We start from the raw sequence: 14,109 nt of genomic DNA, 5'->3' as shown, positions 1-14,109 counted from the left end.
TCCCTTCAAATGTAGACCTTACCAGGTATCTAAATTGCCAGTAAAGGTGACCTGTTAAACACAACATGTAATATAGAAGTCTGGTCATGTGCCATCGAGGCCACATGAAATTAACTGCTCCACGTCTGTCTGCACTCCCTTTGAGGCTCAGAGGGTACACCAAGGGCATGAGCACGAGTTATAGGTATAAAGACACATCTATAAATTACAGATGGGCGGCCTTTATTGCCACCATAATTTTGCCAAAGGTTGTTTGGCTTCGTCTCGTGTCGTCCTGTGTCAGAGCTGTACCAGCGCCGCCAGTAGCTTTGTCCTTGTGCCGGCTTTGGGAGCTCTTGCCAGCTGGATCCCACCCAGCTCCAGAATGTTGCGCTTCCACTCCCCTCTCACCGCCGGCTCTCATTTTCAAGAGGTACAACAACATGAAATCGCATCCATATGAGGAAGGCTGCAGGATGAAGAGCTCATCTTCCTGTCTGGAACAGTGTCTCTTGACACTCTTTGTTTAATGGTGTCACGTCGCAACACATTTCCGGAGAGCTGGGTAAACATTTCCCTGATGCGCTGTATTCCTTCCTCCTTACAGGCCTGCCAGTTTGGTGGGATGAAGATGATGATGAACTGCGTTGTCTTGTTTGTCGTGCAGCGATTGCATAAAGCAGATGAGACTCCAGTAGCACATATGTTTAAGCCACAACTTTATTTTTTAATTTTTTTGCTGTGGACATGAGCTTTGTGTAATGGTGTTTAGAACGCTCTCTCGCTCTTTATTGGGTACGTTTCCGGCCTCTAATGGTTATAAAGTGGATCTATCTTCCTCTGGGTTGATTGAACACCTAAAGTACAGACCACTCTTGCACTGTAATATGCTCAATCAGCCCAGGAGCCTTTTTTTTCTGGATGTACAGTTCTCTCAAACCCCCACCGACTACGAGGATGTTTGGAGTCAGAGAGCCGTGAAACGTAGCCTGTGTGCCAGAGGCGCTCTGTTCTCCCCAGTGCTTCAGTCTATCCTCACTTTCTCTTCAGATTCTCCTCTTTCTGTCCTTTATCTGTTTTTGTTTCTTCTGTACTATTTCCAGTTCCTTCGGTCTTTAACTCTGGTTTCACCTTTCCCCCTATTCCTGCTTTCTGTCCACCCATCTGTCCCTCTGCTCTGCTCCTTCATCTCCTCTTTCCCGCAGATGAGGTCAGCAACCAGTGACCCGGAGAATGAACCGGGGTTCAGACAGAAACACGGAACAAAAACAACAAGATACAAAAATATATCATGTTAAAATAACGAGAGAGACAGTAACAGAGACAAGGGCGGAAAGGCTGGCATCAGCAGGGATTTAGTTTTGTCAAACAGGAAGTGTGTGGAACCAAAGAAGAGACAGAAGGGTTATTTCAGTAAACCCCTCTGTTAAGTCATTGTTGTTGCTGGTACAGCAGCAGGCGTGCTGCATATTGAGCTGTTTTTTTTTTTTTTTCTGTCACTGGGTACAAACCTGGTCCAGAAAGCGTGTCTGGTGTGTCTGCAGTCATGTCTGGCATTGCTGCAGCTGTAAAAACAGAGAGCTGTGGGAGTTTAACAGCAGAGGAATGAATTCAGAAAGCACAGGAATTTGGTTATAAAAAAATAATCTAGTGAAGGATTGGTTTGTTCACACAAAACGGCTTTAAAAAAATCAATAACCAAAATATCTAGTGGTGTATTGTAGCTACTGTGAGTTTATTTTTTTTTTATTTTTTGAGTCAGATCTAAAGATTTACCAATTAAAACCTTTATCTTGGTTTCCAATCATTGATTTTTCTTTAAGCTTTTGCCAATGCCAGTTTTCTTAACACATGTTTTTAAAATATCAATTTGCAGAAGCTATTATTTCTGCCAATGGACTTTCTCACAAAAAAAAAAAAAATGGAAAAATGTTCACATTTAAGAAATAAAAATTTTTAAGACCCTCTTAGGCCTTATATTAAGATCATATTTTTTGTCTGCCTCTTTAAAATCCTCCAGAATTCCCCATCTGGACTTATGCCTCTGATATAAACTCATCAACCTTCGACAACCTTTGTTTTGCAGCTGTTTTCTGTGTCAGAATTATGCTCAATAAAATACAACTACCCCAAATATGACAGACAGTGGCACAGTTGTGGATTCTGGACTGCAAGTGTTCTTTTCAGATATGAGCTGCTTTTCAGCTGAGCATGTCAGCCTGTCGATAGGAGGACGTGGGCGGTTTTCTGTGAACATGTAGCGATAATCTGCTGTGTGTCTCTGTGAAAGAGCTTTGGCTTGTACCTCGTAACATTTCGGTATCACTTTTAGGGCAGCATGTTAGAATGGAATGTTGTCACATTAAAGATAAGCTAAGTCGTGCTACCCTTGCTTTATTTTGTACTGCACCAGCGGCATCTTTTATCACAACACCTGAGTCAAGTAAATGGGTAAAGCTCTGTTGATAGTTAGAAACTGATTTTTTTTTTTTCTTTTTTTGCTCTTTTTTGGCAGGTTGAGGGGAGTTGGAAGTTAATAATAACACAGATTGATGAGCATTGTGTTATTAACGACAAGTGTAAGAAACCATTCAGGATTCTTACTACTAAGGAAGAAACCTATACAACGCCTTTTTTACGTTTTCATACCCTTTCAGTATCATGCAATGGCTGTCAACTGACAGACCAGGCAAGGAGAGTATTAATTACAAAAGCAACCAAGAAATCTATTGTAACATTGGAGGAGCTGCAGAGATCCACATCTCAGGTGGGGGAATCAGTTGACTGGACGTTTAGTTCAAACTAGTCATATAGGAGAACACGGCAAACATGTGGATGGTCAAAATACCAACATTCACATTTTTAGCATTTTTAGCAACTTTATGTATGGAAGAAAACTAACACTTCCCATTGCCCTGAACACATCGCCCCCAACTTGGAATATGGTAGTGGCTGTAGGGATGTTGCTTCTCAGAAGGGACAGGAAAGCTGGTCAGAGTTCACGGGAACATGGACGGAGTAAAATACACTAACATTTTGCAAAGAAATCTGTTTTAGGCTTCAAAAAACTTTAAACTGGGGAATTTAAACTTTAAATTGTCCTGCTGATGATCACCCTCCAGCAGAACAATGATCCAAAATAAAAGACAGAGTTGCAACAGAATTTTAGATTATCCACTTTACAATTCCGCCCTACTTTGTGATGATCTGACATATAAAATATAGATAAAATAAAATAAAGTTTGGGACTCCAACTTAAAAAAAAGGGAAAAAAAAAAAAAAAAAAATCGAGGGAGTATGGCAACTTTAGCTAGGCATTCCATATACAGTTCCTCCAGTCCACTCCCAGTAGAGATTTCACAACCGAGTTTTATGTAAACATGTTGATGAAACAAAAATCTGAGAACTATGGAACTAGGTCTTACTAGATTAGACACCTCTACAATCTGAAAAGCCATTAATGCTACTTTTTTTTTGTGTGTGTGTATAGAAAGTAGCTTTAGTTTTGTACAGCGCTGCTTTTATTGGAGCTGCACAGTAAATTAAATTGCAGTTGTCACCACTTCAGCGTGTGCAATATTGCAATTGCAAAGGAATGCTTAGATCCATATTTTGCAGGTTATTATATTTAAAGTGAGAGGAATCCATATATGGCCCTGCTTATGGTCAGTTGGATGAACTTTACCTAAATGGGAGAAGAAAAGAGAGAAAAATGGTTAATCGTAATGAGTGTCTTCGTCACAATTTTAAGCGAGTGTTTTTTAACCAAATCTTTTCTTTATATTATGGAGTTCCAGCTTTTGTCTTTACATTCTAATATTAGAAGTCGAAGTGACATTGCCAAAATCTGAATATTTTCAGACTCGGGAACCTTCATTTCTAAATATCCATGTTCAGCCTGTTATTGCATCATTACCATTAGATACAAAACAAAAACAAACTAATATGCTCCGAAATGTTGTTCATTTAAAGGCGCTGCACAAAATAGTGTTTTACTTTAATGATTCTGAGCTAATGCACAAGAAGTTAACCGTTAACATGCAACTAATGTGAATCAATCTCCGATTTAATTTTAATTAAGTCACTTGGGCCAAAGTAGTAGCACAATATTTGTATCATCAGGATTGTATTTTTTGGTCTTTTTAATACTGTATTTATTTAGTTGTGCGAAAAATCTCTTTGTGGGGGAGGGTTGTTTTTTTTAGCTCTCTCTGGTTGAAGAGAAAACAGGGATAGGAACCAAAAGACAGAGGAAATAGCTGTTAACTTCTCACATCCTTGCTACAGACACCTGAAACAGTGAATATGTGTGAGGAGATGAATCACCCGGCAGACAGATGCCTAACAGATGGTGGAGGCTCCATGTCTCTGTATCAGAGGTGACACACATTGTGGAGGGCATGTTTGATGCCCCTGCTGGAGCCTGCGCCCGCAGTGAGCAATACTTTAGTCACCTATGAAAACAAGAACAAACTCCTTTCAAGCAGGCGAACAAACAGAAGAGCAGGTGGAAAACATTCACCACATGTTGTGACCAATAGCAGATAAACGAGATAACCGGGGGAACCCGCATTTGACCCGCTACAGCTCCCTTTCACTGAGTCAGAGGCTGAATAAATGTAGAGGTATAGATTGGCCATAAGTCCTGTGGGATAAAGTAGTTTGCTCAGTATTCATGGCCTGGTTTTACAGTCTCAGAGGCACCATGCCTTTAACTCTACAGTTAATTATCTCGTTCATCCTGATGAGGGGAATGTGGGGTCAATACTTCTTTTGTGTTGCCCTCTGGTGGGTCAAGTAGCAGAGCTATGAGAAACCAAAACTGATGCTGGATATATGGAGGCAAATTCACAGCTTACTATGAAGCACAGTACAGAGATGACTCTGTATCACCTGAAAAACAGCCTCAGTACTTCCTCTCTGTTTTTGTTCTTGTTTTTTTATTGTTTTTGTTTTTTTTAACCTTAAAAACTACTGATTCAAACACGCCTCATAATCCTAGGGGTTAATGCACACACTCTCACAGGAGAGAGCCATTTCTTCCCTATAAGTTGGGAATGCCTTATTGCTTTTTTTTCTCCAAGTGTTCAAGATTCTCAGTGATATAAAGATGTGGTGTGGCATTGAGGGCCCTCTTAAAGAATCTAAATGAGTTTCCACCATTTTATGCAGGATTAGATCAGCTTACTCCAGTGGGAAAGGTCACCCAGACAATTGCTGTTATACTCCCAGAACCTGACAACAGGTGAAGAAGGCGTAAAAAGTACTTGTAGATCAGCTCAGCGGGGGGGATGTGGGTCACCTGTGCCCAGGCGTTTGTCTGTCAGGCATCCTGTCATGACCTGATGTCAGCAGCTGCAGGTCTGAAAGCCTTGTTTAACCTTTGAAGTGAGAATTGCTAACTTTCTCGTATCTCTGAGTGTGTTTTTAAAAGACTCTGTAAATATTCAGTGGCTAATAAGTCAGCACATTCTAATTCCAGCATTTAGTAGTCTTCTGTTCCCACCTGCTTTCAATAATAGTGAATTTGATTAACCTGTAACCAAGTTCAGTTGTCCTTAAATTTGGATTTTTGCTCCTTTGCATAATTTAACAGAAGCCAAACTTTGCAAATTATTCAGTTTTGACCCTTTAGCTGTCCACCAGAAAGGCAAAGAAGAAGAGAATGAAGGCGCCACTCTGAGTGCAAATGAAAATGGCGTCACCAGAAGTAATTTCAAGTTAATAAATTGAATTATTGAATTGTATTTTAAGAGACTGGTATTATTTTAGTGGAATTGTCCAGAATACACGTCACTTTAACAGTGGAAAAAGTATTAAAATAATACATCATGGAATCAGTTTTTTACATCACAAAAACAAGGTATTTTAACAGGAGCATAGAGATTTTAATATGTGGGTCTGCATGTGGTTTAGTGTATCAATGACTTCTGTGCTGAGACTGGCATCTCCTTCTCCTGTCTGCCTCAAGGAATGTCGGGAATTTAGGGGTAAATATATTCTGTTGCTTGCCTCAGATCACTACCACACATTTAAAATGAGACATGATGTTCAAATGAACATCCGTATGTCTTGTTTAGTTTGTGATTTGAATGATAATGGAGTCCACAAATTCCTCTTTTTCCCATTACATATTCAGCTCATGTGAACTAGAAATGACAGCTCCCCCGAGAGACAGTGTGACTGAGTTTGTTTGTCGAGTGATCAATACAGATAAGAACGTCTTTGAAATTGGTACATTTACATTGTGTTGTTTTTTTTTTTTAAGTAAATTTCAAAGCTTCTAGGGGGGAAAACACACCAAGGGCACTTTGGTGAATTGCAGCAATAAGCAAAATGTCATTCTCATCACTATCATAGAATGACAGCTTCCAAATGTGCCGCATGAAATTAAGTATGTTGGGAGAAAAAAAAAAAAGAATGTTTGCCTCATTTTTTCTCTTTTCTTTTTTCTGAGGCCGGCATAAGCTGGTGAATAATCACCCCTTTGTGGCTTATGGCTGTATATGGTGTAGACTCTGGGAATCTTTTGACTGTTTGGGTAGAACTTAGCTTTGCTTTACTTCCCAGGGCTCTCATTCCAGCTGGCCAGCAGCAGTTGGGTGGGCTTTTCTAATAGGATCCTGTTTCCACAGCAGCATGGGGTGCAGACATAGAGGAGAAAATGGAGAAAGTTTCAAGATGTGGGAAACGTCCCTGGAGTTTTCTAATGGCTTGAGATCCGCTGTTCAAGATAAACAGTTTGAGCTGCAAGTTGCCTTGAGATTCGGAGGCAACACGCCACCATTCTGTTAACAGTACACTCTGCTCCCCGAGTCTATTTTGGTCCTCCTCGGGCAGATTGTTTTCAGGCTTCAACAGTTAAACGGCACTATGGCGACTGCCCTTTAAGCGAACTTGAATAAGTGGAAAAATATTTAGCAACAGCATGAAGGCATAAACAAACAGGAACAAAAATACTCCAGGTTGGCTGTGCAGCCAACTCTGTAAAAGTAAATATAGTGCAATTGTAAAATGATGCTAAATTTCCCAATGTGTTTCTGTTTCTGTGTTGTCAGTTTCTGTTCCTGTTAAAGTATCCAAGTTAAAGCTCTGTTTATTCACAGTTAAGGGGTTTTCATATTATTTTAAATTTGGCATTTAAATCCGAATCTAGCCTGGGGCTAAGCAGCAAGAAACCAGTTAAAGCCACGCCTGTGGAGACCCAACACTGTATATTCAAAATTATACATATAGGCTCATCTACAAATATACACCTTCACTGATATTTGGTTAACTGCTTCTTGTCAAGTTGCATGTTGATTACTCACTAGAAATTTGTTAATGGCAGGAAGAAGTGCGTCAGGCAGGATATCTGACCACTGCACGAGACAGAACTGGTTAAACTTTTGTTTATCTTTTACTTTATGTTATATAAGACATTTAAATTATGATTAAATTTTAGAAATTTATTTTATTTATATATACTTCACAAGGTAGAGCCAGGTAGCTTTGCTATTAGCTTTTCTTTTACATTTTAATTAGGTTCCAAAGAATTTTGTAATTAGTAAAAAAATAAATTATTTTGGAAATATGGATGATATAGAAAGAATTTTGGATTTCCATAAAAAACTGAACATTGTAAACTTTACAATTACATTCTTGATAAAATAAATAGAGATAGGGAGACACAAATACAAAATTAACATTCCATAATGTTAGGTTACCACTTTGGCCTAAGCGACTTAAGTTAAATTATATTTGAGATGGAATGCATGTTGATGTTTAACTTCTTGAATTATTTGAGCACAACAATGAAGGACAAAGTCTATTTTGCGAAACACCTGAAAATCTTATGACATTTCCATACAAATGTCTTTATTTTTGTCTTATTGAATAATAATAAGCATGTAATAACTAGCTAAGTATGATTTCATTTGAATAAATCAATGCATTTTTAGCTAAATTAATGCTAATAACATAATAACAGAGCGGTCCTAATTTACTGCACAACTATGAAAAATTAACCAAAGAAAGTTTTTGTGATTACAGATTTTTACATTGTATAAAAGTAACAAGAAAAGGCTGCATCAGTACTCTGAAATAAGAGGCCCTTTAGTTGCAATCCCCATGCTGTTCACCAGATGACAAAGTGGTTAGTTGTATTTTAAGGCATTCGGTTCATAATAAGATCTTGTGTAAGCATAACATAAGGTTTCTGGAATGCACAAAGTAAGCTTCTTCCCAGAGGGTCAGGGGAGGCTATAAACAGGACAAAGGACTGCTTCCCCCTTATTTGTATGCACTCATAAAGGTTGTTGAGAGCTGATGTCCAAATATAGAAAAAAACTGCCTCTGTGGAACCGTCTATTGATAAACATTTGTTATTAGAAAAATGCATCCATATTGGATCATAAACCAAACTGTTGCTGTGATGAGTTGAGTCAGATGTGCTTTAGAAATAGATTCATGGCTGGTGGCAGACGCTGATGTCAGCTGTGATCTTATACCAGGGTTTTTTTTCACCTGCTATAAGAGCAGAGAACATTAGGAAAAAAGTCTGTGCTCCATGCCTACTCCACCTACACTGCTGCCACTTTCATCCACTTTATTACCATTAGTCACATGCTCCCTCATTTACTTCTTACTTCACTCATGTTTAAGCTCAATTTGCTTCAGTGAAAACAAAATATCCCAGAGAACCACAGCTAAAAGTTGAGTTTGACTTGCTTCCACGGGGAATGTGGGAACAAAGGTGCTCTTTGATCCTCTAGAATGATTTTGCTCTCTGCTGTGTCTCTGGGTTTGAGCCATTGTGATTTCCATTGTGGTTCCCAGGCCTATCATAGTGGGCTCCCTACAATGCCATGGCAACTTGGCTCTAGTTACATCCAAATATTGCAGAGAGTTTTCCTGGGTGTGATTTAGATTCATAAAGAGCCTGAACCCGGGGCTTTTTAATCACATATTCCAGCCATTGCTTGAGCTGGCCCACGAGTTGATGTCTCATGCGGGAGATGGTGTGGATCTGTTGAAATGATTAAGTAGAAGTTATTTTCAGCTCGTATAGACTCAGCAATGTAATGAAAACACCAATCTTCGCTGAGAAGCTCCAAGATAACGCAAACACTGACCACCATCATTTGTCTGTTTGTGTTGTTTCTTTCACTGTGAATAAAGCCAGGCAGAAAAAAGTAATCTAAATCTGTTCAAAAGTGAAAATGAAATCAAATTCCTTTTACTCTTATTGTGTCTGAGCTATTTTGATTTCAGCGCAGAAAATAGTTTTTTTTTTTTTTTTTTCTAAAATAGTCCAAAGGTGTTATTGCCTAACTTTGCAACCTCGTGAGCAAACTGGGCAGGAAGCAGTAAGGTTATAACTGAGACCAAAAGCTGTGAAGGTGAGGCTGAATGTGGGATTTCCAATTATAGGGTGATTATATATTGAGTCAGGTCTTTTAAAGCTTTACCGTATCGCCCAGTTAGCGGAGGTATCACTCACATCTCCTTATCTTCCTTCACTGCCAGCTAAGCCTTGATCATTACTGAATGTGTCTCTGTCATGACTGTCTCGATAGGGGTAGTCTAATGCTTGTTCTTTGTTGGAATTCCCCTCAAGGCATCTCCCACTCCTTCTTCCTTCAGCCTTCTTTTTCCCCATTAAAGCTGGGAAACCAAAGACAAAAGTGAAATTGAATTTGCCTCATTTATAATATACTGTGAATTTAAAGCAGACATAGGCCAGTGTGAAATTCTCAAGGAATTATAGCCGTGAAAGAAAATCTTCCAGGTTTCTACCATAGCAGACTTAATTCCAATCAGTACAGTTTGTTTTTACCCACAATATATTTATATTGCACTGTTTAAATTGTAAAATATGTATAATGCCTTCTGAAGCTTTGGTGTTAAGCTAAAATAATATTTTAAAATACACAATTATAATATTATCTGTTTATTGTGCATTTTTTTATTGTTATTGTGAATTGGATAGACTAAATGTAGCATAAGCAATAAAGTTTGTGGTAGTTTTCAAATTCTTATTGAACAGATTCAGTCCCCTCTGCTCTTTAGCATAACACAAGCAGAGATGTTCACTTTTTTTCCTAAGTCACATCTCACGTCTCTAATCTCTGAAATCAATACTCTCTCATTAGACACACCCGTCATCTAGTTTGCCTAAAACACAAAGTAGTTATAGGTTCTGAATTTAAACCACTATCTGTAATCCTAATTCAATACATGAGCTGTTAAAATCCATATCTTTTTCGCTGCTTTTTTTAAGTAGGAAAAAAAAAACTCTTGAAAAAGATTTTTTTTATAAGTAATAATGTATAACATTTATCCAATTGGAATTATAAATGTGCTTTTATCTCTGAAGATAAATGATGCATGTAGGTAAACATCAGTTAAAGTAAAAAATCCAAATGCATCAATCAGGTAGTACATTTATTTTGAAGAACCAAATGCCCTTGCAGACATTATCTTAACAATGTGCCAACAGCACACAAGTTAAGCTTGTTTTGTTTTAACATGATCCAAAGACACAGCGTTCAGTTTTAGAGATATCCAAGTGATCATTTTTATAAAGCTATACCTGTCTGGAACAGGTTTTTATTACCCATCAACAACCCAGGGTGCACAAATCTCTCTGGTTGATAAAACAAACACATCCTTCAACAGAATAATGTTCTTGTTTCAACCCAAGCTGCAGTGTGTAGCTTATTTACTGTAATAGTGTTCAATAAAAACAGACAAACTTACTCTTAAATCCTTTTGATGGCACAAACTGTCGAGAAACACCACGGAGAACGCATATATAGCATGTATGATGTTACCATGGCAACTGGTCATTTATACTTTATTTAAGACAGATCGGATTGGTAATATTAATCACCTACCTAAGTGATCCATATTGTCCACTTACTTTTACCCAGCATTAGAAGAGATAAAGATTGTTCATGAGATATGAGGTTAAAACGCCAAGTCCAAATTAAGTTTAGAATCTGTTTAGTCTAAGTCAAGCAAGAAGCCTTTAGTTTTATGGCTTAACTGTGACTCGGATTCCAAATATTTTTGGGACTGGATACATTTCCAGACATTCAAATTTGTCTTTCTTGTAATCAAGGGAAAAGTGAAAAAACAACACCACAGAAACATGTGGGGGGTGGGCAGAGCCGTTTTACCCTGTGTGTATGCCATACAGATGGAGACAACTTTGCTTACTTGTCCACATTCTTTGGAATCTCATTGAAAAAGCTTTTAAAGGAATGTTACAGTGAACAATTTCAGCAACTTCGAAACTTTTCCTTTTTAAAAACCTTGGGATACCCTGATTTCTCTAAGCAAACCATGCCAACTGATTCATTCAAGGATAAGTTACACCTAATAAAAAGATTATGTCAATTCTCTTGACGACCCTCTAATCAATTACTGGCTGAACTGTTCCTACAAAAGGAGAGCAGGTCAGAAGTCAAAGTTAATTTTCGGAACATCTTTGAATCTCTGTGAAAGCCGCTGGCTAAAAACGTGAAATCCGTCAAAGCCGCTCTGCTCAACGTGTTCCTGACTGACCATGATGCGCTCTACCACCTGACATTTGAAGATAACCACCGAGACCGGGCAAGTGGCCAGAGAGTGGGCTCGAGCGCTCAGCCCCGTTCACGATGGATGCCGAATAGCTTGTCATGTGCAAAAAGGGAGATAACGGAAGTTCAGAAACACCAGCACTAACACGGCGCAGGCTGTCAGGCCAGCAGAGAGTGGACAAACTGTGGGTTTTCCTGTTCTGATTGTCTGCTTCATATCGCTACCAGCATCTTTTTTATCTCAGTTGACAAACCAAGATAGATATTTTTCCTTAGTAATGCTGGCTGTGCCGGTCAGAACAGAGGTGGGTAAGTTTGACATGATTCATTTTGTAGATTTCAATGGCTAACATCCAAAGGAAGGCGTTTCAGGAAGGTTATTTTCAAAGATATCTTGTTAGCCGACTCCAGTGGCACACACAAAATGTCAATAAAAGCAGCAACTGGCCGTTATGTGGTATATAGAGGTCCTGGAATACCCAGTTGGGTTTTTGGAGAGTAAATGTTTGTCATTATCTCAACATTGTGTCCTTCTGCCTGTGTCTGCAGCTCTGCAATAATTCAGAGTTTGCTCTAATACATTCACAAGAAGTTTGATATTATTTCTGTCAGTGGAAGGAACGGCTCACTTGCTGCTAATCTATGCAGCGAACATCATCTTGGGTCTAAGCAGAATATCATCACTGATCTTTGCAAATGTTTCCTGTATAATTAAACAAACTTTGTGATCAGACTGCACAGCATGAGCTGCATGTTCTCATTACCTTCACTAGGCTTTGCAAGCTGTATTGTTTAAGAAGCTTCTTATCCCACTCTGGATTTCTGCCTGATTAAATGTTCTGTCCTCTTTTGAAATTATGTGTAAAAAATACTAACATCACCTTCCAAAGGATTCACACAGCTTAGACGTTTTTACTTGGGAGATTTTATGATACTTAGGAGATTTTGTTATAAGACCGACACAAAGTAGCACAAACCTGTAAAGTGAAGGAAAACATGTTTTTCTTTAACTTTACCAAAAGAAAAGTTACCTTCACCTTTCAGTTACAGCTGTAAGTCTTTTTGCTTATGTGTCTACCAGTGTTTCATATACAGAAGATATGTTTTTGCACATTCCTCTTTTGAAATATGTCGAACTCAGTCAGACTGGGTAGAGATTACATATGAATATCAGCTTTCAAGTCATGCCGCAGATTCTTAATTAGCTTTAAATTAGGTCTGGACTTAAAAAGGGCCATTCCAACACATGCATTTGCTTTGATCGAAACCAGAGGTCCCCAGCACTGGTCCTCTGGGTCCATTAACCTGCATGTTTCAGGTGCTTCCCTGCTGCTGTGCACCTGGCTTAAATGAGCGGGTAATTCCGCTGCAATTAGAGTCATTCTATGAGATAGTGCAACCATTTGAATCAGGTGTGGTGGAGTACGCATAATGTTTTGCATGTTGGCAAAACATAACATGTTGGTTTCATCTGACCAAAGCAGCTTCTTCTACATGTTTGCTATGCCTAAGGCTTGTAGCAGCATTCACAAAAACGATTGAGCACCATGTGCCAAACTGCTACACATCTCAAGACGGACATTTTTGAAAAGTGTAGGACAATGTACTCGCATACTGCAGACTTGTATCTATTTAGTAGTGGGCATTGTAGTGACCTCTGACATTTGCATATTTTACATTGCATTTTGAGATAATCAATACTTGGTATGTTCTTTTATAATCAAACTCTGCTTTAAACTTGTTCACAATTTTATCCCTTATCTCGTTTAATAATCGTCTCTAACAAACCTCAGAGGCCTTCACAAAATAACAGCATTCATTCTGAAAATGCTAAATTGCGAAGTAGGGCCTATATATGGTACTTAGGTGACTTCTGGGGGTATTTGGCTGCACTAGATTTTATTTAATTGTATCAGAATGAAATAGTCAGATTTACACATGCATGCTACACTTTTAAGTTACTTACCGCTTTGTGATCATAACATAAGATTCCAGTAGAATAAATTGTTTGTGGCTTTATTGCAAAACAAAATTAAATATTTTCGAGGAGGGGGAATAGTTGGTAAAGTATTCAGCTAAAAAATGGTTATAGCATCGCATAGTCTACATATTCTGCCATCCTGCTGAACAGTTTCTGCAACCCACTAATGCCCTTTTAGTGTTTTATCTCTTCAAAGTTTCCAGCATGCTTATAGCTGAGCAAAATTTTAAAGCACTTTTAAAATCTTAAAATTAGGGTGTAAAATATGAGTATACGAGCAAGAAAGGAGGGGAGGGGGACTGTTTGAAATAAAAAGTCAAAGGTTCTTAAGAAAATCTGACAGCTTATCGTTTTAAACAACTGTATTTGCCTGAGTCTGGAGCTTTCATGTACCTCTTTTAAGATTCACGTCCCGTGGTGCTTTTTTTTATCCTTTTCACATAAAGAAAGCATACACCAAAGGAAGATGGTAAATATGTGGTTACCGCTCATTCCGCAGCTTTGTTTTCTGTGCTTCAGAGATACTCGCCGTGAAAGACTTCAGAGGAGCTCAGCACTTTTCTCCCTGGCAGTTGTTGTTGGCCA

The 14,109-nt window shown here is 38.6% G+C and overlaps 1 protein-coding gene across 1 annotated transcript in view; it reads left to right on the top strand.

Annotated features, from left to right (window-relative positions):
* lhfpl6 (LHFPL tetraspan subfamily member 6) overlaps positions 1-14,109 on the top strand; it is a 67,269-nt gene that overhangs the window by 11,517 nt on the left and 41,643 nt on the right. The window lies entirely within an intron of this gene.

The sequence above is a fragment of the Poecilia latipinna genome, unplaced genomic scaffold (assembly GCF_001443285.1).
Source record: "Poecilia latipinna isolate Pla-1442-1.1 unplaced genomic scaffold, P_latipinna-1.0 Scaffold10, whole genome shotgun sequence".
Classification (NCBI taxonomy): domain Eukaryota; kingdom Metazoa; phylum Chordata; class Actinopteri; order Cyprinodontiformes; family Poeciliidae; genus Poecilia; species Poecilia latipinna.
Note: the sequence above shows the minus strand (reverse complement) of the source record. Positions and strands in the feature narration are given on the sequence as shown.